This window comes from Anoplophora glabripennis, unplaced genomic scaffold (genome assembly GCF_000390285.2).
Source record: "Anoplophora glabripennis isolate ALB-LARVAE unplaced genomic scaffold, Agla_2.0 scaffold202, whole genome shotgun sequence".
Lineage (NCBI taxonomy): Eukaryota > Metazoa > Arthropoda > Insecta > Coleoptera > Cerambycidae > Anoplophora > Anoplophora glabripennis.
The window spans coordinates 615760-638787 of record NW_019416304.1 but is presented as its reverse complement, the minus strand read 5'-3'; the positions used below and the strand labels follow the sequence as shown (position 1 = coordinate 638787).

Genomic DNA, 23028 nt, shown 5'->3' with positions numbered 1-23028 from the left:
AGTCCATCTGAAAGACCGTTAAATTTTGAGTAATTTTTGTAATATAAAGTTTTTCCCTACTTTTACTTGTTTTCGAGATATGTCGACTTCAATATGCAATGAATTATATACCAGGAAAATCTATTATTTTATTTAAATCACACTGAGACAAAATATTCTTTTAAAATATTGTTATAATGGCTTTATTCACATCATATACTAACAAACAATAAATTATAAAAAAACGAATGATCAACTACAGAAACAAAAATTGTACAATGGTAAATCTTATAAGGGTCAGAGACGAACCGCATTTTATCGACTGTTATTAAAAAATGCAGTCATAGGTCGCTCTTGTTTAAAATAAAACAATGACAGATGACACATATTAGTTTTCCAATAATTACAGTTTTATCAGTTTGCGTCTTTCAAATTAACTATACTAGTTATACGATATTAAAAATCAAAACTCATGTAACAATTTTACATAATTTATATTGGAATCCAAATAAATATTTAGCTATATTATTTTGTCCCAAGAAAAAAACGAGAATATTTAAAAGCAAATATAAACATTGCGATGTAAGTCGAGCACATACAATTTGTTAACAGTACAAAAAAATTGTATCTCAGTTTTCTTAGTTTTATAAATCCTTGGTGAATTACACTACTAATATTAATTCATGTTTTTAAAAAAGATGAAAAGTTTGTAAAAAATTATTTTCAATTTGTAGAACCAATCGGCACCTGATGAATACGTTTTATTACCATAAGGTGTACAATCATTATCACAGATATACCTATTAAATTGACCATAAACTTAATCAAACCAAAATGGAATTTAACTGAACCAGGCATCAATTTAACAGAACAGATATTTCTAGACTTATTTAACTTTTGTGTTGTTTCATGTCACCAGGTAGATGAAGTCATAACACATCTTAAAGACATAAAAAGTTACGTTCCTCACAATATTTCGGTAAAAATAGTGAAGAGTATTAAAGACACTATAATAGTCTTTCCTCTTACTAAGCTACTTAATCTATCTCTCTGTCTCAGAATATTTTTCCTAGTTGTCTCAAAATCTCTAAAGATACTTATTTTTAAAAAATGATATCAATGATCCATCAAACTATAGACCTACATCGATCATCCCCTCTTTTGCAAAAATTTACGAAATAATATCGAAAAAACAACTTCTTGTATATCTAGAAAATAGCATTCTCATCAGTCCCATTCAGTTCAGTTTCAGTAATATGTTGACTTCATTTATAAACAGTGAGTTTCATGACGGTAAGTATGTGTGTTCGATGTTTGTTGTCCTCACCAAAGCCCTCGATTGCATCTGTCACAATATACTTATTTATACATTGAAATTTTATGTTTGTACTTCCGAAAGCACATCACTTATTCAGTCGTACTTCTGTCATAGGCAACGATACGTGGTTCATAACAACTACAAGTCAAAAATTTAAACTTTGAATTCGGATTACCTCAAGGTTCTGCTCTCGGACCACTATTATTCCTATTATACATAAATGATTTCCTAAATTCTATAAGGAATGACGTGTTCGCGATTCTTTTCGCTAATGACACTAACTTATCCATAGCAAATAATGTTTTTGGATGATCTGATTGGTTCACTTCAAATAACTGTTGTCTAAACGCATCTAAGACCGAAAAGATGATCTTCAGCTTGCGTGAAATGGACGATGTAAACAATCCTGATGCAGTAAAATTTCTAGGAATATATTTGGTTCCGAAATTGCAAAGGGACAAACACGTCCACTACCTCTGCAATAAGATCTCCAAAGACATTTATTTAATCCGCAACTTGTTTAGCAAAGTATCTCAAGAAACGTTAATTTATGCTTGTAATAGTCTCAATCACTCCCGAATATCCTATGTTGTCCTGGTTTAGGGTCATTTTCCTTCAGCTGATATCGTTTTTTCTACTCAAAAAATACAGGGTGTAACTAAATAAGTGTAAAACATTTAAGGGGGTGATTCCTCATCGAAAAAAAGATAGGATAGGATCTTTCATATAAAGAAACTTCATTGGAGCATCCCTTGTTAAGATACAGCCCCTTAAAAGGGGTACATAAAATTTGTTTAACAATTTTCTTCACAAGCACTAAACAAACTACAATATTGAAATTAACCTGACATATTCTACTACCAAAAAGACACTTAGCCAGTAATTTATTTGGTTTACCCCATGGTTGTAAGGGGTGGAAAACGCAACCCCTAAAATTTATTTCCAACGTAACTTTTTGTCTTATTATTTGTTTACCATTTAAAAATTTATTTCCGATAGCCTGTTTCATTCTAAAAAAAAATGTCTCTTGAATTTTTTGCCCAAATTAAACCAGTTCGCAGTAAAAAATTATTTTACGAACAACTACAGAGATACATCGTCATAAATGCGGACTGGATTTACTGTTATTTTGTAGTTACTACCTGCATTAAATGATTAAAGGGGAATAATCAAAACTAATTTAATAATAACAAAACATACAACATGTAGAAATCATAGTAAATGTTCAATATGTCTACCTTCAGACATTACGCATGCGTCTAGACGTCGGCGCATTGAGCCACGTATTCGCTCAAATATTCCTGGAGTCTCTCTAATTACCCTGCACGCATCGATAATGCGGTTTCTTAAGTCCTCTACATCGCGAACAGGAGTACGATAAACCAAATGCTGCAAATGGCCCCAAGTAGACAAATCCAGAGGATTGAGATCCGGGGATCGAGCGGGCCAATTCTGTGGTCCTCCTCGACCTATCCACTGATTTGCATATGTTTCAGTTAAATGCTGACGTGCTACTTGACTAAAATGGGCGGGAGCCCCATCATGCATAAAAACCATATCCCTTCTGACGCCCAAAGGAACTTCCTCCAGCAGTACGGGGGGATGCACTTTTCTTAAAAATTGAACGTATGCCTCACCATTTAATCGAGGAGGTAGAAAATGAGGCCCAATTAAATAATCCCCAATAACTCCGACCCACACCTTAAGAGAAAACTGTTCTTGATGGTTAGTTTCGACAATAGCGTGATGGTTTTCATCAGCCCATATGTGGTAATTATGAAAATTAATAATCTTGTCCCGAGAAAAACTACATTCGTCTGTGAATTCGATCGTCTTCAGAAAGTCACGATTTCTTCTAATCATTTCCAGCATCCAATTGCAAAATTCAAGACGGTTCGGAAAGTCTCGCGGTAACAGTGCCTGTACTCGTTGCAGATGGTAAGGGTATAAGAGATGTTCCTTTAAAATTCGAAATACCGTCATATGATCAACATTTAGCTGGAAAGCAATCTTTCTAGTACTGATAGTAGGTTGTTCTTCTATCAAATTAAGTACTGCTGCCTCAAGCTGTGGTGTTCTTACTTCTCGATGGCGACCACAATCCTGCGTTCTTTTGTTGAATGAACCATATTCACGTAATCGTTGATGAAGTCAGACAAATATTCTATGTGAAGGATGCTGCCGTTGAGGATACATTTCAGCATATCTTGTAGAAGCTTCTAACCCATTCCCCTGCGACAGACCGTAAACGTAATGCATATCAGCCATTTCCTCATTTGTGTATGCCATTTTAATAACAAGTGAATTATTAAAGTAACAAATTAAGAACAGAACAATACACAATTAGTATTACTTCAATTTCAAAAATTTACAAACTGACAGCTTGATTCCAATTTAATTGTCAGTATCGCTAATGGCGGCCTACTAGATAAATTAGTTTCGTATTTTCGTTTTATGGCGATATGTATCTTGTTCGTAAAATAATTTTTTGCTGCGAACTGGTTTAATTTGGGCAAAAAATTCAAGAGACATTTTTTTTTAGAATGAAACAGGCTATCGGAAATAAATTTTTAAATGGTAAAAAAATAATAAGACAAAAAATTACGTTGGAAATAAATTTTAGGGGTTGCGTTTTCCACCCCTTACAACCATGGGGTAAACCAAATAAATTACTGGCTAAGTGTCTTTTTGGTAGTAGAAAATGTCAGGTTAATTTCAATATTGTAACTTGTTTAGTGCTTGTGAAAAAAATTGTTAAACAAATTTTATGTACCCCCTTTAAGGGGCTGTATCTTAACAAGGGATGCTCCAATGAAGTTTCTTTATATGAAAGATCCTATCTTTTTTTCGATGAGGAATCACCCCCCTAAATGTTTTACAATTATTTAGTTACACCCTGTATAAAGTATAGCAAATTTGTAGTTTATGTAAATTTCCACAATTTTTATAAAAAAAAAACTGGAAATTATAGATTCCCAAGTAATACTTCCTTAAATTCCCTCTCAGAATTCACCTAAATTTGTTTACTCCTAGATCGGACCTTTTCTTAACCACAGCTTTACCTTATTCGTCCATAACAGGAAATACTCCTTATCTGGATGTATTGCTCCTACATGTTGCAAATATTATCGGAATTCTACGTGCGCAATCGCCTGAAGTCACTTTACTAGATCAGCAAAAAAACTGGCGTCAACTTGTCAGCCGTTCTCGTCGTGGTGACTGGAGTTCATGTCTGAGTAACAGATTCCCAGGTTACCTTTATATTTAAGAACAAAAAGTCGAATTGCATCAGGGGAAAAATAACTTTCACTGCGTTATTAAAGTATACACCTACTTAGGTACTTACTAAAAGAAGTAAAATTAGTACTGTCTTGAACAATCAGTCAGTGATTTACGAATCATTTGAGTTCATTGTCGTGGAACAGCAAAATTGGCATTTCCAATTATTAAGATCATTCGAGCTATCATAAAACTAAAAGATTCAGATTGTTTAACTAGCTGCGGATCTCGATTACTTAGTTTCTTAGATTTGCCAACTATCATCTTCACTTGGGCACTCCACTTGCTTTTGGAGTTCAAAGTTTTATTTTAGAGGGTTTCAACTGATCCTAGACTGTTTTTCACTTGTTTTTAATAGCTATGTAAGGGCTCCGAAGAGGGTCCCTGAGGGTCTTCGCCGTAGTAAATAAAGGTCGAATCAGTTTTCGAAAATTGCACATTATGATTGCAAAAACGATGAATGTTGATGAAATTTATGGAAAAGACGGTCAATCCAAAGACCAACATGTGTGTCGATTGACCGTGAAATTATTGCTCCAGGTATTTGTTAATTAATTTCGTTTATTTTTTTCGCAACTAATTGTTTAATTTACTAAACGTTAATTTTAGAAGTTAATATCGTGGATATAGGCTCTAATTGATCCAAAGAAATGTGTCGAAAAAGAAAAATTAGCAAAAGCAAAAGCCGCTCGGGAATTCGCTCTTTTTGCATTAAATAGTACTTATTTTACAGTAATTTTAAAAAAGAGAGAAGTCACCTCTTTGTTCCCAAGATAGCATTTTTTTATAATGTTAATTGTTAATTAACTATTGGACGTGTCAGACTGGGATTTTAGAGACAATTAAAGAAAAGTTTAGACTTTCATTTTCAGAAAGTTTTAGTTTGATATTTCTTGTAATACACGCGCTAGCAGTAAAAGTTAACGATAATGAGCTGTCCGCACGCGGAAGGAGCGCCGGGCCCGCGCATGCGCGTGAATGTCGCCCCGTCGCGCGCGAGCTTTTTGACTTGAACGTTTCAAATTACGCAACTTAAATATGGAATTTTTATAATTTTATGCTGTTACTATAATTAAAAATAAAGAAAAAGATACACATAAAGTAAACATAAGCCATAAACACACAGTAATATTCTACCGTAATAAATTTAATTATTTGATTTGGAACTGTACAAGTAAAACACATTAGCGAGCATTTTATATGTTTATTTAATTTATGATAGTTTGTTCATCCCATTTAGGAATAACGGAAGCGATAAAATCTCTAACATTAATCTTAAAATGAGTTACATATGAATATTTTTTAAAACGTTTTAAGCTCTATCTTTCAAAAAAACCTAATTAAATCGCTCAAAAATATGTTTATAAGAGGGCTTTCATCTGATATAGTATATAGAATTATTTAAATAATGAAATTAAGCTAAGAATAAATATGTACTACAAACAGTGACAATACACAAGATTTATTGTAGTTGAGTTTTTCTAAAATTGTAATTGTACAGGGAGATTTCAAAGACCTTCGTAAAGTTATATAATTATTAAATTATTCTTACATTATTAAAAACTAGTTAATAAAAAAGTAGCATTTTTATTCCCAAGGCACTCAGCGATATAGAATGATGACAAATAATCTGCAGCATGTCAGAAAATGCAGGGAAACATTTTTGCCACATTAAACATGCGCGTGTGATGGAAGTGACGTTAGACTAAGCGTCCGACCTAGGTTAACTGCAGAGTTGACTTGTGAAGTCGGCGTAATCATTTAGAATAAACTCCGAGCGGTCAGAACTATCGCAACTGAACTGGACACATCGACGTCAAGGGAAGCTTACGACACTTTTGACGAATAACTTTGTAACAAGTTGCAACACCAAAATGTATAATTCAACTTCTAACTTACCTAATAAATTTAATTTCTCAAACTGGTGTCATTCCTGACTTATTAAAAATTGGAAAATTATTACCAGTTTAAAAAATATAACAAAAGCTCAAAACGCAGTTTCGAAACGGCTTGGGACCTATTCATACGGTAATAAATATCGGCCTCTTCTAGACAACAAATACTGACAAATAAGTAGATTTTGAAGTCACCAGATGAAGTCGTTAAAGGTTCCATCTTATTGTTCGTGTCTTGTAACCAAAAGCAGTAAATTTAGAAAACTTAACCGTCATTGCCTCTTAGAAAAATTAGAAAAGTTAGAAAGTATATTGAATAAGTATACCCGCAAACATTTCTGGCCATCTGACAAGCATCTTTTCGAAACAAGAAGTGGGGAAAAATCGATATTTGTTTGAGTTCCTCAGGTATACCCGCGAAAATAGGTCGAAAGGGACTTAGGAATTCCAAAAAACAGCCATATTTTGTTAATGTTTTAATCTTTTTCTTTCTAGGAAAAACAAGAGGTCAACGAATGCTCCTTTAAAAATAGTGTTACATGTAAATTAAGTTTTGTTACCTGAGGGTCAAGAAGCAGACACACTAATATGCATTCCCGAAGGAATTTGGTGCGCTGAATCCGAATCTGGCCGCAGAATTGTCAGGTTTTTGAGATATCCTAACCTAAAAGTGCAAATTTGAGGTTATGTAGTAATGCCATCTATTCTTTTTCAAAAAAATACATATAATTTAAAAGTACAAGGCTCCCTCATTCGAATGCCGTTGAGTTTGCTCAAATATCTTTTTTTTTTCGTTGAGATATCACATATTGAAATTTCTAAGTTTATCAGTTTCTTAATATGCGAAAATCTACTAAGGATCCCTTAGACGTCAAACAGTTGATTGCAGTTCAGAAACATTAAATAAGAATGTACGACTAACTCATGCATTAAACGCTACGTGAGCAAAAGAACGGTATATGCTTGAAGTACCCACGTATCCTAATTAAAGTGTAATGACAATGAGACCCCTTTCCCAAATTAATGTCGTTACGGTAGTATTCGTAATGAGGGATAAAGAAATAACCTCTCAGTTTACAAAACATACCATATGTCGTTAGAAAACTATAGACCAGTCACTGTTCCTCTTGCTTTTTCAAAGGTATTTCAATAGGCTTAATTGGATCGTTTGACGAATTTCTTAAATAAAATAAAAATGTGATCTTGTAGCCAAGATGATTGTCGTTAGGGATTGTCCACCATAACTGCGATACATTCTTTTTTATGAAGAAGTCATTAGATGCATTGATGCCGCTGTATGCCCTATCGGTATTTTATGTGATTTTCGTAGAGCATTTTATTGCGTTAATCATGTATAATTTACTGAGAACACTTTATGATTGAATGATGATTATGATTATGATGAAAACAATATGTCTCTGTACAGGGTGGTTGATTTTCGATAGTTTTGTAGGATACAGCCAAACCGGTGATAGATACAAAAAATCTGATAACAATGTCCCGTCTTCTTTTTTTGAGTACACTTCGCTGGTACCAAAAGATCTTGGCTAACTTGATTAGTTATAGGTATACAGGTTTTTTTGGAAAATGGCCCATTTACCTCTCTATCTCCGTTATCATTCAATTTAGAAGAAAAAAATATGAACATTATTTGTTCTATTTTTTATGAGGAAGCCAGTGGCGTACTCAGACTTTTTTACAAATCGTACAGTTTTTCCGTTATTACATAAACATAGGTTTTTTTTAAAATAGAATACCATGAAGAAAAATGCAAAAATCTATAGATATTTTTTCAGTTGGCCATGAGATTTATTTAGTATTGGTCTCTTCGTTTTCTATTATTAATTTTATATTAGGCACCTAACTTAGACTAAAAAATTACAGGAAAAAATAAATTAGATTATCCATTTATCTTTACTTAATAGGTTTAATAATAGGTTCACTTATAACTTTTAAAGGTAAACTAAACAAAAGTAACAACTATTAAAAAAGAGTAACAACAATAAAACAAAAATGACATAACAAAGTCACAGCAAGTGCTCGAATTGTCGGCCATTTTCGTTGATATATAATTGACAACGTTTGTCAATGGAGCGCGTCGTATTGTAATTGTGGATATTGACACCCGCTGAATATAATTTGTTCCCTTAGCTCCTCAACATTATTAGCTCTATGTGTATAAATTTTGTCTTTAAGATCCCCCCAAAATAAAAGTCTATAGGGGTTAGGAGTGGTGACCTAGCCGGCCACCTGTTTGGTCCGACGTACCGATCCAATTGTCCCCGAAATTATGATTTAATAATTCTCTAACTATGTGGGAATTATGTGGAGGCGCACCATCATTTTGAAAGAACATGTGATATCGTTGAGCTAGTGGCATATCGTCCAGCGGTTCAATAATAATTTCTTGTAACATTCTCATATATCTTTCAGCGTTAAGGTTTTTATCGTACATTTCGTAAGCTAACTGTGAAAGAGAGCTAACCATACATGAAAACCAAACCGCCCTTGTTGAATTCGGGCCACAGTTTGGTGAGGATTCACATCTGACCAATAACGCGCATTATGCCGGTTGAATATACCTTCGCTGTTTATAAAAGCCTCGTCGGTCCGAATAACATTTTGAAAAAAATTGGGGTCTACATGAGTTTACTGCAAAAACCATTGGCAGAAAATGGCGCGTCTCTCTTCATCTCCTGTATGCAAATGATGGACTTTTCTTGTAGTAGATGGTCGAAACTTGTGTATTTTTTTTAATTGTCAATGCCTTGAATTTACCAATTCCTATCGTCCTTTAAATTTCTCTGCTGGATACGTTGGGATTTGCGACAACAAAAGCTAAAGTATTGATTTCATCATTTTCTCTATTCTGTATACCTATTATAAGATTTAGCTCTCGATTTTTGAAAGGAACCAAAATCACACAAGTTATCATATAGAGTCGGCTAAAAATTCTCTTTTCTGGCTGATGTCGCTCTGGGTATCTCTCCAAATATATAATAAGTTTAAAGCTGTGTCACTATTTTTTTCACTTTCAACGTAACCCTCCAACATTTGAACTTTGTGAAAATTTTCGTACACCATTTTTATACCTTTCAAAATTAATAAAACCAAGTAGCAGACGTTTTACAAGCTTTCAATCAGTCAAGAATAAAGTAACTGTCAATATTAAACAAAAGACGAATACTAAATAAATCTAATGGCTAACTGAAAAAATAATAACTAAACATTTTTTGTATTTTTCTTCATTTAGGCAAATAAAAAGTATCTGTTATTATATATGTCTGAAAAGGTACAAAAACATGCTATTCAACGGGATGGCCAAATACAGGGTTTTCTATTAAAAAAAACCTATGTTTATGTAATATCGGAAAAACTGTGCGATTTGTAAAAAATCTGAGTACTTACGCCACTGGCTGCCTAATAAAAAATAGAACAAATAATGTTCACACTTTTTTCTTCTAAATTGAATGACAACGGAAATAGAGAGGTTAATGTAAATGGGCCATTTTTCAAAAAAAAACCTGTATATCTAAAACTAATCAAGTTAGCCAAGATCTTTTGGCACCAACGAAATAAACTCAAAAAGTGAGGACGGGACATCGATATCAGATTTTTTGTATCTATCACCGGTTTGGCTGTACCCTATAAAACTATCGAAAATCAACCACCCTGTACAATCTGAATTCAAATTATTTCAGTATTTTTATTAAGAAAGGTTTCTCTAATTGAGAAAAAGTGAGAATATGAGTGTGAATGTTCTATTCTCAAATGTATTTTTTTTTGTAGTCTAGACTAGACACAATTAACCGTTATCTTCTTATAAAAGGTTATTAGAACCAGCTTCGTTATAATTTTTTAATCAAACAGATTGAATGCAAATTTTCTTGCTTTGTGTAATCCATCCAATTATTAATTAAGCCGTATTATTAAAATAATAACCGTGGTTCGTACCAAGAATATAAAACTGAAAAGGAAATTTGATAAATGTGGGAACAACGCGTAGGCAGGGAATGAAATTATATAGAGAAGAGTTATATACCTACATACAGGGTGTTAGTAAATAAGTGCGACACATTTTAGGGGGTGATTCTACATGAGAAAATAATGGCAGTTTGCTTATAAACGTATGTCCGCAAATGATTCGTTTTCCGAGATATGTGGTGTCAAAGTTTTTCTTAAAAACTGACGATTTAATTTATTGCTCTGAAACCGGTCGAGATGTGCAAATGAAATTTGGTGTATTTTAAGAGGTAGTTATTGCGCATTTTTTGACACGCAATTAAGAATTTTATGTTCGTCATTTGCGCGCGTACGGGTAATAATCTCAATTTTTTTTAAAGAAAAAAAATGGTACGCCACTGAGATATTACAAATTAAAATTTTTGAATTCCTCGTTCAATTTGTGACAAAAATCTCTCTTGCCTTTTCTTCGTATGGGGCGCCATTTTGATGCAAAAAAATAAAACATCTTAACGCGTATTTTTTATTTCTTTAATACATCACCTAGTAGGCTACTGTCAACATTTGTCTGTTAAATACGAATATTTTTAAGAAATGTCAAATTAGCGTTTCGTAATTATTAATTTATTAAGCTTTTAGTTTGCTATAACATTAGTGTTAATAAGTAATTAATTTTTCTTTTATCGAAAAGAATGGAAAATTTTACAAATGCGGAATTGTCAGTCATGCATTTTGTCTATGTCGAAGTAATGGAATTGGTCGGCAAGCTCGACGATTATATGCTGAGTTGTATCCAGTACGTAGGGTACCTCATCACACAATATTTGCTTGTCTTCATCACGAATATGGTTCATTTAAGAAACAAACGGTTGACTGTGGGCGCCTTCGAGAAGTACGAACTGTGCAACTAGAAGAAGCAGTTCTCGAGTTAATTGCGGAGTCACCTGAAACAAGTACCCGAAAAATTGCCAACATATTGAATGTAAGCAACTTCACTGTATTTAAAATTCTTAAAGAACAGCAATTGTATCCGTTTCATATTGAACGTGTGCAAGCTCTACTACTTAGACTTTTTTCCGCGCCTATTTTTTTGCCAATGGATTAATCATCAAATCGCTCAAATTCCTAATTTTTTAAATGCCGTTTTGTTTACTGACGAGGCTACTTTTGGACGACAGTGTATACGAAATTTCCATAACAATCACTTATGGACTGAGGAAAACCCCCATGGAATCTTTGAAGCTTATTTTCAGCATCAGTTTTCCGTAAATGTATGGCTTGCGGTAATTGATGATCATTTAATCGGTCCATATTTCCTCCCACAACGACTAACAGGCGAATCTTATGTTAATTTCCTGCAGGAAGAGTTACCTGTTCTTCTTGAAGAAATTCCTCTACAGCTGAGACAACACCTATGGTACATGCATGATGGTGCACCAGCCCATTTTAGCATTAATTAATTAATTACTTAGACACAGTATATCCAAATCGTTGGATAGGTAGGGGAGGTACGGAACATTGGCCTGCTCGATCGCCGGATTTAAATCTTCTTGATTTTTGCATTTGGGGTTTTCTTAAGTCAATAATTTATTCCACTCCCGTTGAAAATGTTGATGACCTGAGGAATCGAATTATAGTCGGCTGTGAGACAATAAGAAATATACCAGGAATACGACAATCAATGAGGCGAAGAGTTGAATCTTGTGTCACGTCTGAGGGAGGTCATTTTGAACATTTGTTGTAGCTTTGCGCCTTTTCAAAATTTTATTAGTATAATTTTCTGTTATTGTTCTGGTTTAATGTTATTGTATTAGATAGTTCTTGATAATGTATTAAAGAAATAAAAAATACGCGTCAAGATGTTTTATTGTTTTGCATCAAAATGGCGCCCCATATGAAGAAAAGGCAAGAGATATTTTTGTCACAAACTGAACGAGGCATTCAAAAATTTTAATTTGTAATATCTCAGTGGCGTACCATTTTTTTCTTTAAAGAAATTGAGATTATTACCCGTACGCGCGCCAATGATGAACATAAAATTCTTAATTGCATGTCAAAAAATGCGCAATAACTACCTCTTAAAACCCACCAAATTTCATTTGCACACCTCGACCGGTTTCAGAGCAATAAATTAAATCGTCAGTTTTTAAGAAAAACTTTGACACCCCGTATCTCGGAAAACGAATCATTTGCGGACATACGTTTATAAGCAAACTGCCATTATTTTCTCATGTAGAATCACCCCCTGAAATTTGTCGCACTTATTTACTAACACCCTGTATATAATATAATATTTTGAAATCAATGAAATGTGGCGCTTTTTTAAATCTTATGCAAATAAATATTTTTTAAAAGAAAAATATTCTTTTCCTTATTTGGTTTCGGCCACGAAATACAGGGTGTCTCTAAAGGGTCTGTCTCCACCAGATATAGTACGGCCCATAATAAGTCGATTTAACTAAACTTACCTTAGTCCAAAAATTGATAATAACGAAGCTCAGGGTGTCAAAGTTGAAAAAATAAATAACATTTTCTTTAATATCATTGGGAAGAAATTGGAATTGCAAATTTGTATAATCAACATAAGATAATATTACGTTTCCACTGTTTTGCGATTAGTTATCCAAGTCAAGGTTTTAGTGGGACAAACATCAATAAATAAAAGAACACTATATTTTAAATCATTGCCAACGTTTCGGTGTTATTTTACACCATCCTCAAGGCTCTAAAATACAAACAATGATTTTTAATAAAATTCGTTAAGCTTTTAAAATAAAAAACAAATACATTTACAATAATTCTAAAAAATTGTTCCTGTCACAATTACCATAAAACCCGAAAAAGAACAATTCTAAAACAGCTCTATATACCTATGTTATTTTCTTTACCTAATATTAACCAAGGAATTAAAAAATGCAATAATATACAAGGTGTTCCATTTAAAATAGCAAAGTTATGTAGTGCCCATGCGAAATGGAACACCCTGTAAAGCTAAAAATATTTTCTTTACATGGTTACATGATTCCAGGCAACTTTTAATAAAACCATTTTTTTAATAAATTTTACAGTTACAGAGTTACAGAAGAATTCCTCTTATGTGGAACACCCTGTATTTGATTATAAATTGCTTTTTCAAAAATTTTAGATATAGTTGGAACGAGACTGATCGGATGAAGATCTGATACACTTTTTGGATTGTTTACTTTTGGTATCGGTTTTACTTCAGAGATTTTCCATTCCAGTCTAGAAGATGTAATATAAAGACAAAATGACTAAAAAGTGCAATCGTGGTTTGTGTGGTACTTTCGCACCTAATTCCGATCAAAAAAGAAAATAAAAAAAGGGAAACATATTGCTAGAGCCACATTTTGCAAATAACTTCACATTGGCTCAGATTTTTCTTTCAATTCTTTCTCTTTCATTACCTTAACATAATAATTTTTCCATCCCTTTCAGTTCCTGAAATTCCCTGGTGAAAAAATGATGATTAAATTTTAAACCTAATGAGGTGGTTTCTACATGACTACATTTTTAAATGTAATTAAACGTAATCAAAATCCATAGCTCAAAAGTAGCAATATAATCAAGTACGACCTTGCGAATAGGTGGCAGTTGAAAATACCTCTACATAAGTGTTAAAATTCACGGCGTTGATTATAAACAAATCAAAGACAGTGTATCTGCGTAAATTTTGAGCATTTTAACTTTCAGAATATATTGAATCCACTTCAGCGTTGAAGCACTTGAGTAATGTGGATTATAAATTGATTTATTTTAGGATTTGGCGATACGTACCTGATAACTAGTTTTATTTTTAGAACGAGTATCGAAATGTTTTAATCATTGTTGTTATTAATCATTGCGTGGGGTATTACTGTTTTGTTTAATTTACAATAGAAGAAAATCATATTCCCCACCGCAAATGAGAACATCACATGATAATTTAGTTATTAAAAATATATTTATACCTCGCGATAATATATTTATAATATTTTAAATACCGATTAAAATTGCTATTTCCAGAGTTTATAAATATTTATGTAGAATTATATAAAGATAATGAATCGGCGTAAAGTAACATCATTGTATTGGAAAATCCTTTGGTTCTTTTGCTTACCGCTTGACCATTGTGCCGAAATTGCGACGTGAGTAACGGTTTCCGGTTTACTACCACTGCATCTGTTCATCCCAAGAAATCTTCGAATGCTGCTTGAGATGTCGCACGTACAATTGTACTTAATCCGAATATGACCAAAGAGAAGCAAATTCTGCAATCCACATTCACCCACATTAAGTATTTAGGGATTTCCATAGTATTAATAGTGACATGTAGTTTTTGTACCTTTTTTATATTTTTCCAACGTAAACACTCAGGAGTGGGAAAACTACGTGAAATTTGTAGTGAATTAGTAAAAGAATTGCTGAAAATTAGTTACTTTTAGTTTTTCTAAATATTTTTTTCTCGTTAATTGTAATTGTAACAATATTGATACAAATCGTTCTTATACACTTTGCGCTTACCAAATTCAAATTTGACTTTTAAATAATTAAGTGATAGAAAATGCCAAGAAAATAAATTTAATGAATATTCATTTGTTACAAATGTGGATCAGTGTAAATTATAACAAAAATTGTCAAACGTCTTATTTTAAAATTTCCATAATATTAATAGTACAGTGACATGTAGTTTTTGTTCTTTTTATATTTTTGCAACCTAAACACTCAGGAGTGGGAAAACTACATGAAATTTGTAGTAAATTAGTAAAAGAATTGCTGAAAATTAGTTACTTTTAGTTTTTCTAAATATTTTTTTTGTAGAGTAAACCTGTGTTAATTGTAACAATATTGATACAAATCGTTCTTATACACTTTGCGCTTACCAAATCCAAATTTGACGTTTAAGTAGCTAAATGAAAAAAAAAATGCCAAAAAAATTAATTTAATGAATATTCATTTATTACAAATGGGCAGCAGTGTAAATTGTAACAAAAAATTGTCAAATGTCTTATTTTAAAATTTCCATAATATTAATAGTAGATACAGTGACATGTAGTTTTTGTTCTTTTTATATGTTTTCAACCTAAACACTCAGAAGTGGGAAAACTACGTAAAATTTGTAGTAAATTATTAAAAGAATTGCTTAAAATTAGTTACTTTTAGTTTTTGTTACAAATGTGGATCAGTGTAAATTGTAACAAAAATTGACAAATATCTTATTTTAAAATTTCCATATTAATAGTACAGTGACGTGTAGTTTTTGTACTTTTTATATTTTTTCAACCTAAACACTCAAGAGTGGGAAAACTTCGTGAAATTTGTAGTAAACTAGAAAAAGAATTGCTAAAAATTAGTTACTTTTAGTTTTTCTAAATATAAATTAAATTTTTATTAACAGAGCAGAATTAGCTCTAAAGAAGGAAGGTACATTGAAAGTAAGTAAATAACCATTGCAACAATGGGAATAATGCTGATTAACAGTATAAACAAAAAAATAAAATAAATCTGGTATAGAATCTCAAATTTAAAACTAGAAATATTTGAAAAAGTTTTACCATGAAAAAATATAAATTTTAGATATAATCTTGTTGTATTAATTTTATTTACTATATTTACTTGGAAAATGTAAAAGAAGAATAATTGCACTTCTAATTGTTCAGGCAGAACAGTAAACAATTCAGATGGCAATAATCTGAATAATGAAAAAAAAAATATGAATATTTAGCAATAATTAAATGTAAATGTCAATTGTAATAACAACTGTGTTCAAAAAATAAGGTGAATTACTTGTTCAAAATTTGCTGGTATTATTATAATAATAATAATATCGCTACCCCTCATTCTAACCGCGAGAATTAGCCCAGAAGTCGGAGACTTGTGCGGGAGAGGAGGCGGCATATTATTATTATTAAGCAAGCCGCATTTGCGCCCAGGAACGACTTATGTTGGTAGGCCCTAACCACCATTTAGTGCAGGAATGAGGGAAACCTAGAAAACCTTATTAATTAGGGGGGTTGTCAAATGCCAACCGGTGTCAATCTCTCACATTGACCCAAGCCAACATTTTTTCATCCTACCATACCTGCACAGAGAGTGCCAATCCTCCGTACAAGCATAGCTAATTTACGGTCTACCGGCCGCGGAAATAGAACCCGGGCAGAATTAGCACACATCGATTTAAGTACTGACACCTTAAATAATTACATTTTGTTGAATTTTCACTAATTTTAATAACGTTTAATTTTCACGTTTACGCAACTTATGAATCTAACGTTTTCTTTTTGTAAGTCTTATTCAGATTTGTAGTTTATTCAATAAGTCAATTTAATATTTCGTGGATATTTCGACCGACCCATTATGAAAGCATACAATTATTTTTTGTAGGTTGGGTCCTTGTTATCAAGTCGATATATTCAATTGCTGTTTTTGTAATCGCACTATGTCTGATTTTGTTGAGCAAAGAATTTGCATTAAATGTTTGCGGTATGAATATTCTGCCGCAAAAACGTTGAGGATATGTTTACAAGTGGTACAAAGACTAAAAAGAATGTGTTGTACAATAAATGTAAAGATCTATGGATGTGTAAAATTTATGGCGTATCCTTAGCAGTTACGATTCTTACCGACTATTTTTAGTTCCACACAGGACAACAGACACTAAGGTAACTGACCGCACTAATTCGTAGGTACAGGGTCCTTGATTCCTGGAAGGTTGTTGTGGGTTTAACCGAAGCATCCCAACATTCCGCAACCACCGAATTGGCCTGATTTAGCACCGAGTGACTTCTGGCTATTCCCTAAACCCGAAAGACCACTCCGTGGACATCATTTCGACTCGATAGAGGAAATAAAAGCCGAATCGATAATTAATACATAAAAACAATTGAATGTAGCGTTTCTGAGATACAAACTGAACTTGCGGTCTTTTAAGTGTGTATTTATCGTATTTTGGATTCTTCTGTTTTTCTGATTACAACAATAAGTACCTATATAATATACATATCATATATTTCCTTAATATTTTGATTTATTTACTGACCCTCCACAATGAACAAAGGTGTGCCATGGTTGCCATGAAACTAGTTTTGTTCTCTGGTAAACTCACTTTAAATTCTTGGAAAAATATCTTATTAAAAAAGTGTCCGATAATTTTGTTGTAAACAAAAGACAATCCCCAATGTTATCCACCTCATTCATAAGTCACAAAAGTTTTGATTTTGATTTTCCCATAGCAAGAACTACAGGACTTCTTGCGGACCATAATATTGCTCATTTATAAGAAATTTCTTGTTTAAAAAAAGATGGAATTATTATAAAACACATTAGTGTTTTTCCTCATTAAAACTATAAAAAATAATACACCATTTTGGTGGAGGCTTTTAAGATCGTCGATCTAAGAAAATGTTTCTTAAAAGGAAAAAAAATTGTAACTGAACTGTTTAAAGTTTTAATTTTCTTTATAACGAGCGTTCAAATAAAAACGTGGTCGAAGTTGGCTCTGACACATTCGACGTAGGGAGTAGCTTATAGCGACCAACTTAACCTCATTTGTCAACGAGCTGTACAGCAGCTGTCCCCCTCCTTGTTCCAAGCACTTTTCACACCTGTTCCTCAAAGAATTAAAGACATTTTCTAAGATGCTCGGGTATTGTTAATTTCACGAATCTTGTCTATAAGTCGAGCCTGCAGATGGTTTAAATCAGGAATAGGCAGTCCAAAAATAGTGTTTTTAAGGTAAGGCCACAAAAAGAAATCACACGGCGTAATATCACATGACCTCGGTGGAAATTCATGTTCAGCATTGAGACTTATTAGTCGATTTTGGAAAACTTCCCTCAACATATTCATCGTCTCGCCTGCCGTATGTGCCCTTGCGCCATCTTGTTGAAAGTAAAAGTTTGTAATTTCGTTTTCTTCCAGCTGGTTAACAAAAGGAGCGATAATTTCTTCTCTATACCTTTGCGCAGTAAGAGTACCATTAAAAAAAATAGGTCCATAAATCCTCCTTCGATTGAGAGCACACCAAACTCCAATTTTTTGAGCGTGTAGAGGGCCCTCGACAAAAAAGTTATCTGGTTTTTCAGAAGACCACATTCTCATATTCTGTGAGTTTACTTAACCACTTAAATGAAACCAGGCTTCATCAGAAAAAGAGGTGATATTATGAAGTTCACCGTAGTTGTTTAAAAACCATTCACAAAATACAGCCCGTCGCGGAAAATCAACTTCATGAAATTCTTGCTGACAAGTTAAACGATAGGAGAACAAACGCAAATCTTTTTTTAACACTGTGTGGCAGGTACCGACTGATACTCCCACCATTTGTGATAAAACACGTACAGAAGTTCTTGGCGCATTTTCCATTATTTGTTGGACATTTTCTTTTAATTCTTCAGTCCGCTTTTTAGGTCGGCTGCTTCCTTCTTTTCTTGTTACACTGCCCGTTTCACGAAAAACATTAACGCAACGCTGAACTGCACTTTGAAAAATTTTGTACTCAACAACGCCGGGAAATTGATTTTGAAATTCAATGAAACATTCCTCAATAGAATACTTCCATATTCCATCAATCTTGCGTCCATTTCTAAAGTAGGACTCTATGATAAACATTTTTTGTTCTTGAGAAAACACCATTTTAAACGCTTTTTTCAAATTGATAGCGGCGATATAGCGCTTTGACAGATGACGTTTAAGTTCATTTGCTATACGCTACGCCCTACGTCCAAATTTTCAGAACCAACTTTACCACGTTTTTATTTGAACGCTCGTTATTTGATTTTAAATATGGAAAATTAGTTGTTGAAACTGAAAAATATCAATAATGTTTTTAAATAAAAACTTTCTGTTCTAGTTTTTAATAGTGTACCATTATTAGTTATAATTTTAAATTATATTTTAGATTTCTAGCTTCCATATTGTTACAGTTATTCTCGTATTTTTCTTCAAACATTTTGTGAGTTTTAATTTTATTTGTATACAAAAATATCAGTCACTTTCAACGACACCTTCCCAAACATTTTCGATTAGCATACTAAGAAATTGACGGGAACTTTAGTCTTTTGTCAAATGTGATGTACTGGCCATACTCCAAAACCGAGTAACGCGAAGAACAAGCAATTTTCCGTAAACGTCATTTACACAGGGTGATCACATGCATGACTAATGTAAGACCAAGTCAAGTCTCTCCCTGAAGATTTACTATATAAAAAGATGTAGTAAAATGCATTGTTAGTTTAGGCTGGCGGTCTCGCAAACTTAGAACATAGTCGTGCGTGAAAATACGGATTCTAACAGTTCGCGACCTGTTGCAAGTGTTGCCAGTGCACATTACTTTGATAGGTACAATTCTGTCGGCTTTAACGTTTAGTTCATGCTATATTCTGGAAAAGGAAGTAATAAAGATTTGCGGTATGTCGCGGTTATATTTAAGAAACAATTAAAACGTAGACCTTGATATGTTATCAAGCAACAGTTGGTATTCTTTAATTTATTCAAAAGAAAATATTTTATTCAATAATTATCAAAAATTTTATATTAAATAGAAAAATTAGTGTGTTTAGTTATATTTTGCAAGTTACTTCGTCTCATTTAATGTGAAAATATGGTAATAAGTGATTTTTTTAAAAGTGATGTATTTTGTGCTATAGAAGCCTTTTGCTTAATGTAATTGTTATCTTACTAGTACATCTAGAAGGTCGTGGATTTTAAGATGTGCGAAGATAAGTAAACTGTTTTAAATTAAGAATATTTTTCATTGTGAAATTTAATTAGCAATGCCTGTATCTACGGTAGATTAGTGCTTTCATTATGGCTATTCCAAAATTTGCAAAGAATAACTGAGCATATAGAATTTATCAGTGTGATTGTCGATGATATCGATATCTTTTCAGTGCAGTGTTTAAATCTCCAAAATAAGCATAGATAGCAACTGTTTCGAAATACATTTTACATTGATTTTTTAGATGTTCCTCCTTTTCCATAATTTAGCAGAACATTAGTGATTAATATGAAAAAAAAAACCTTAAGCAAATGTCTGTATAAAAAGTACTTTGGTTTTCCTTGTAAACACAAAAAAAACTTATTGGGAACGGAAATCAGAACATCATGATTAAAAGTCTGGAACTTGCAATTTCTTCAGATTTTTGCATCAAATACATATTTGTCTAATATTTGCAATTATAAAATTCAAATTCCGATCTCCCAACTCAAATTGAACCCTTTTTAAGTAACATTTTGTTGAATACAATAAGGACCACATTTCCATCCCAGTTAAAATTCTTTGTCTCACTTTTTTAATTAGAAACGTTTCCTGATTTGGTCATAGATTATCTTCTAATTTGAAAAGCAATTTTTATCCTGAAAGGCTTGTGTTCTCATCTCATATACAACTTTTAATTAAATGTAAACACAATAGAAAATGTTCCTTTTGAGCCGTATTTATTTTACAGGAAATGTATTCTTTTTCTATTTCCGGGAGACCAGATTTCACAAAACTATTTTCCGGTTAGCTATTGTAGGAGATATACTTAATGCAATAAAAATTATTAACGTTAGATCATGTCTTGTGGTATGTACTCAGCAAAAAAATAATAAAGAGGCAGAAAAAATTTCAAATTTTTTTTAACCATTTTTGAAGCCTGAAGATTCTAGTTTTGAAATCTTGAGATGAAAAAATTTTTTACGACCATTATTCAAATAACAAGCTTTAAAAAATCAGAAAAGAATTCGAAATTTTTTGCTTCTTTAATTTATTTCCTGATGTTTTTGATGACACAAAATGATGTTTGTTTGATGTCATGATGTTTATTTTTCATCTTCAGCCTACAGTTTTATTTAGTTGTTTACATGGAAAGCCAACAGAGAATGTACTTCATTTAGAATTCGTCATTGTCTTGAATTTCAAATTCGATGAACGGATATTGTTTATGTTAAAGTCTAGTCCAGGTCTACATAAAAAAACATGTATAAAAACTGTGTACCTAACTGTTTGTAAACGTGTACAAATGCACGTGTTCTTTGTTTTCCATCGATGAAGGAACGCAAAGAACTAGTGTGGAGATGTTTGTTTACGAACATGAAAAAATTCAGAGTACTGCAAGTCTAAATTTTGTATTTTGTATGGACATAACTAATCGAGTGTCGTTCTAAAAAAAAATTGGATTCCAGCATATTTATTTTCAACTTTCTCAGAAAAATTTTCAGGGCTCCAACATAACATATTTCACTGTCGTTTTGTTTTGTTTATGCGCAAATGTTTTTATTTTTTCATCACACATTTGATTAAAGTGAAAATTATTTGTATCTATGGACTAGGTTTAACACTAAACATTGGAAAAGCAGTTATTTCTAGAAAACAATTATTAAATCTCTACAGACTAAAGCAAAACATATACAGGGTGTCCCGTTCATGTTCCAAAAAACGTGTGTGCGAGTTTCTCGTGGCAAAATAATAGGGGTAGTTCATGTAAAGTTTTTTTCTTAGACGCCCTTTTTTCGAGATACAGTGTGTCGAAGTTGTTACTTACCAAATGGTTTCCCTTAGTTATCTTTAAATCGGCTAAAGATAAAAATGTCAAAATTTGTACACGAGTAAACATCAACTGTGCGTTAAGAATAATGTGCAAGCGATTTCTTTCTGAAAAGTAGTGTCGCCGATACAGGTAATTGAAAGGGTACAATCGAAGAAAAAATATGTTAAAAGTCAAAATTTATTACATTTCTAAACGGTTCTGTAAACTCTAAAGGATACTACAAAAAAAAGGTATACTTGTCGAAATTCGGTAGCAGGTACCATTTTCGAGAAAAATGAAGTTAAATTTTTTTGCTCACATAAAGCGGCAGAAGTACATCAACAAAATATTAAATTGAAAAAGGACCTTACCATTGAATGAGCTGAAGACATTTAGCTACCAACAGTATTTGCATTTAAGACTATAATTTTAATTTCTTATACGTATCACATGAAACAGTTAAATTGTTAAACATTTTATTAACTAAAAAAAATTAAAATTTATTTTAAGTTTCAGTTTGTTGTAAACTAACATTTAAAAAAGTAAATCAAAATAAACAGATTATGGTAATTAATTATCTATTATTAACTAATTTTAGATTTTGTAAACTACTACACTAACCATTACTAAAATAAACAATTAAATTGTTGAATGGACTGAACTGTTGATGAACATGAATGCTTAAAAGAAGTGATAAAAACAGAAAAATACTAGGAAACAGACTCGGAGACATACAGAACAAAACAGCTGCACAATTAAATAGATGTGCAAACTCGAAATACTACAATAGATACTGAAATTGTCCCCCATTTTCTTCTATGCAACTTAATTTTTCTCGAAAATAGTACATGCTACCGAATTTCGACAAGTATACCACCTTTTTTTACAGAACCGTTTAGAAATGTAATAAATTTTGACTTTTAACATTTTCTTTTTCGATTGCATCCCTCCAATTACCTGCATCGGCGACACTGCTTTTCAGAAAGAAATCGTTGTACATTATTTTTAACGAACAGTTGATGTTTACTCGTGTACAAATTTTGACATTTTTATCTTTAGCCGATTTAAAGATAATTAAGGAAAACCA

General features: G+C 32.4%; 1 protein-coding gene across 2 annotated transcripts in view; it reads left to right on the top strand.

Moving 5' to 3' along the window:
• Positions 1–19679: 19679 nt before the first annotated feature.
• LOC108908391 (nitric oxide synthase, salivary gland) overlaps positions 19680–23028 on the top strand; it is a 167415-nt gene continuing 164066 nt past the window's right edge. For both annotated transcript variants that reach the window (XM_018712428.1, XM_018712429.1), the window contains exon 1: positions 19680–19770. The gene's annotated coding sequence lies outside the window, so the exon portion shown is untranslated. The remainder of the gene's footprint in view (positions 19771–23028) is intronic.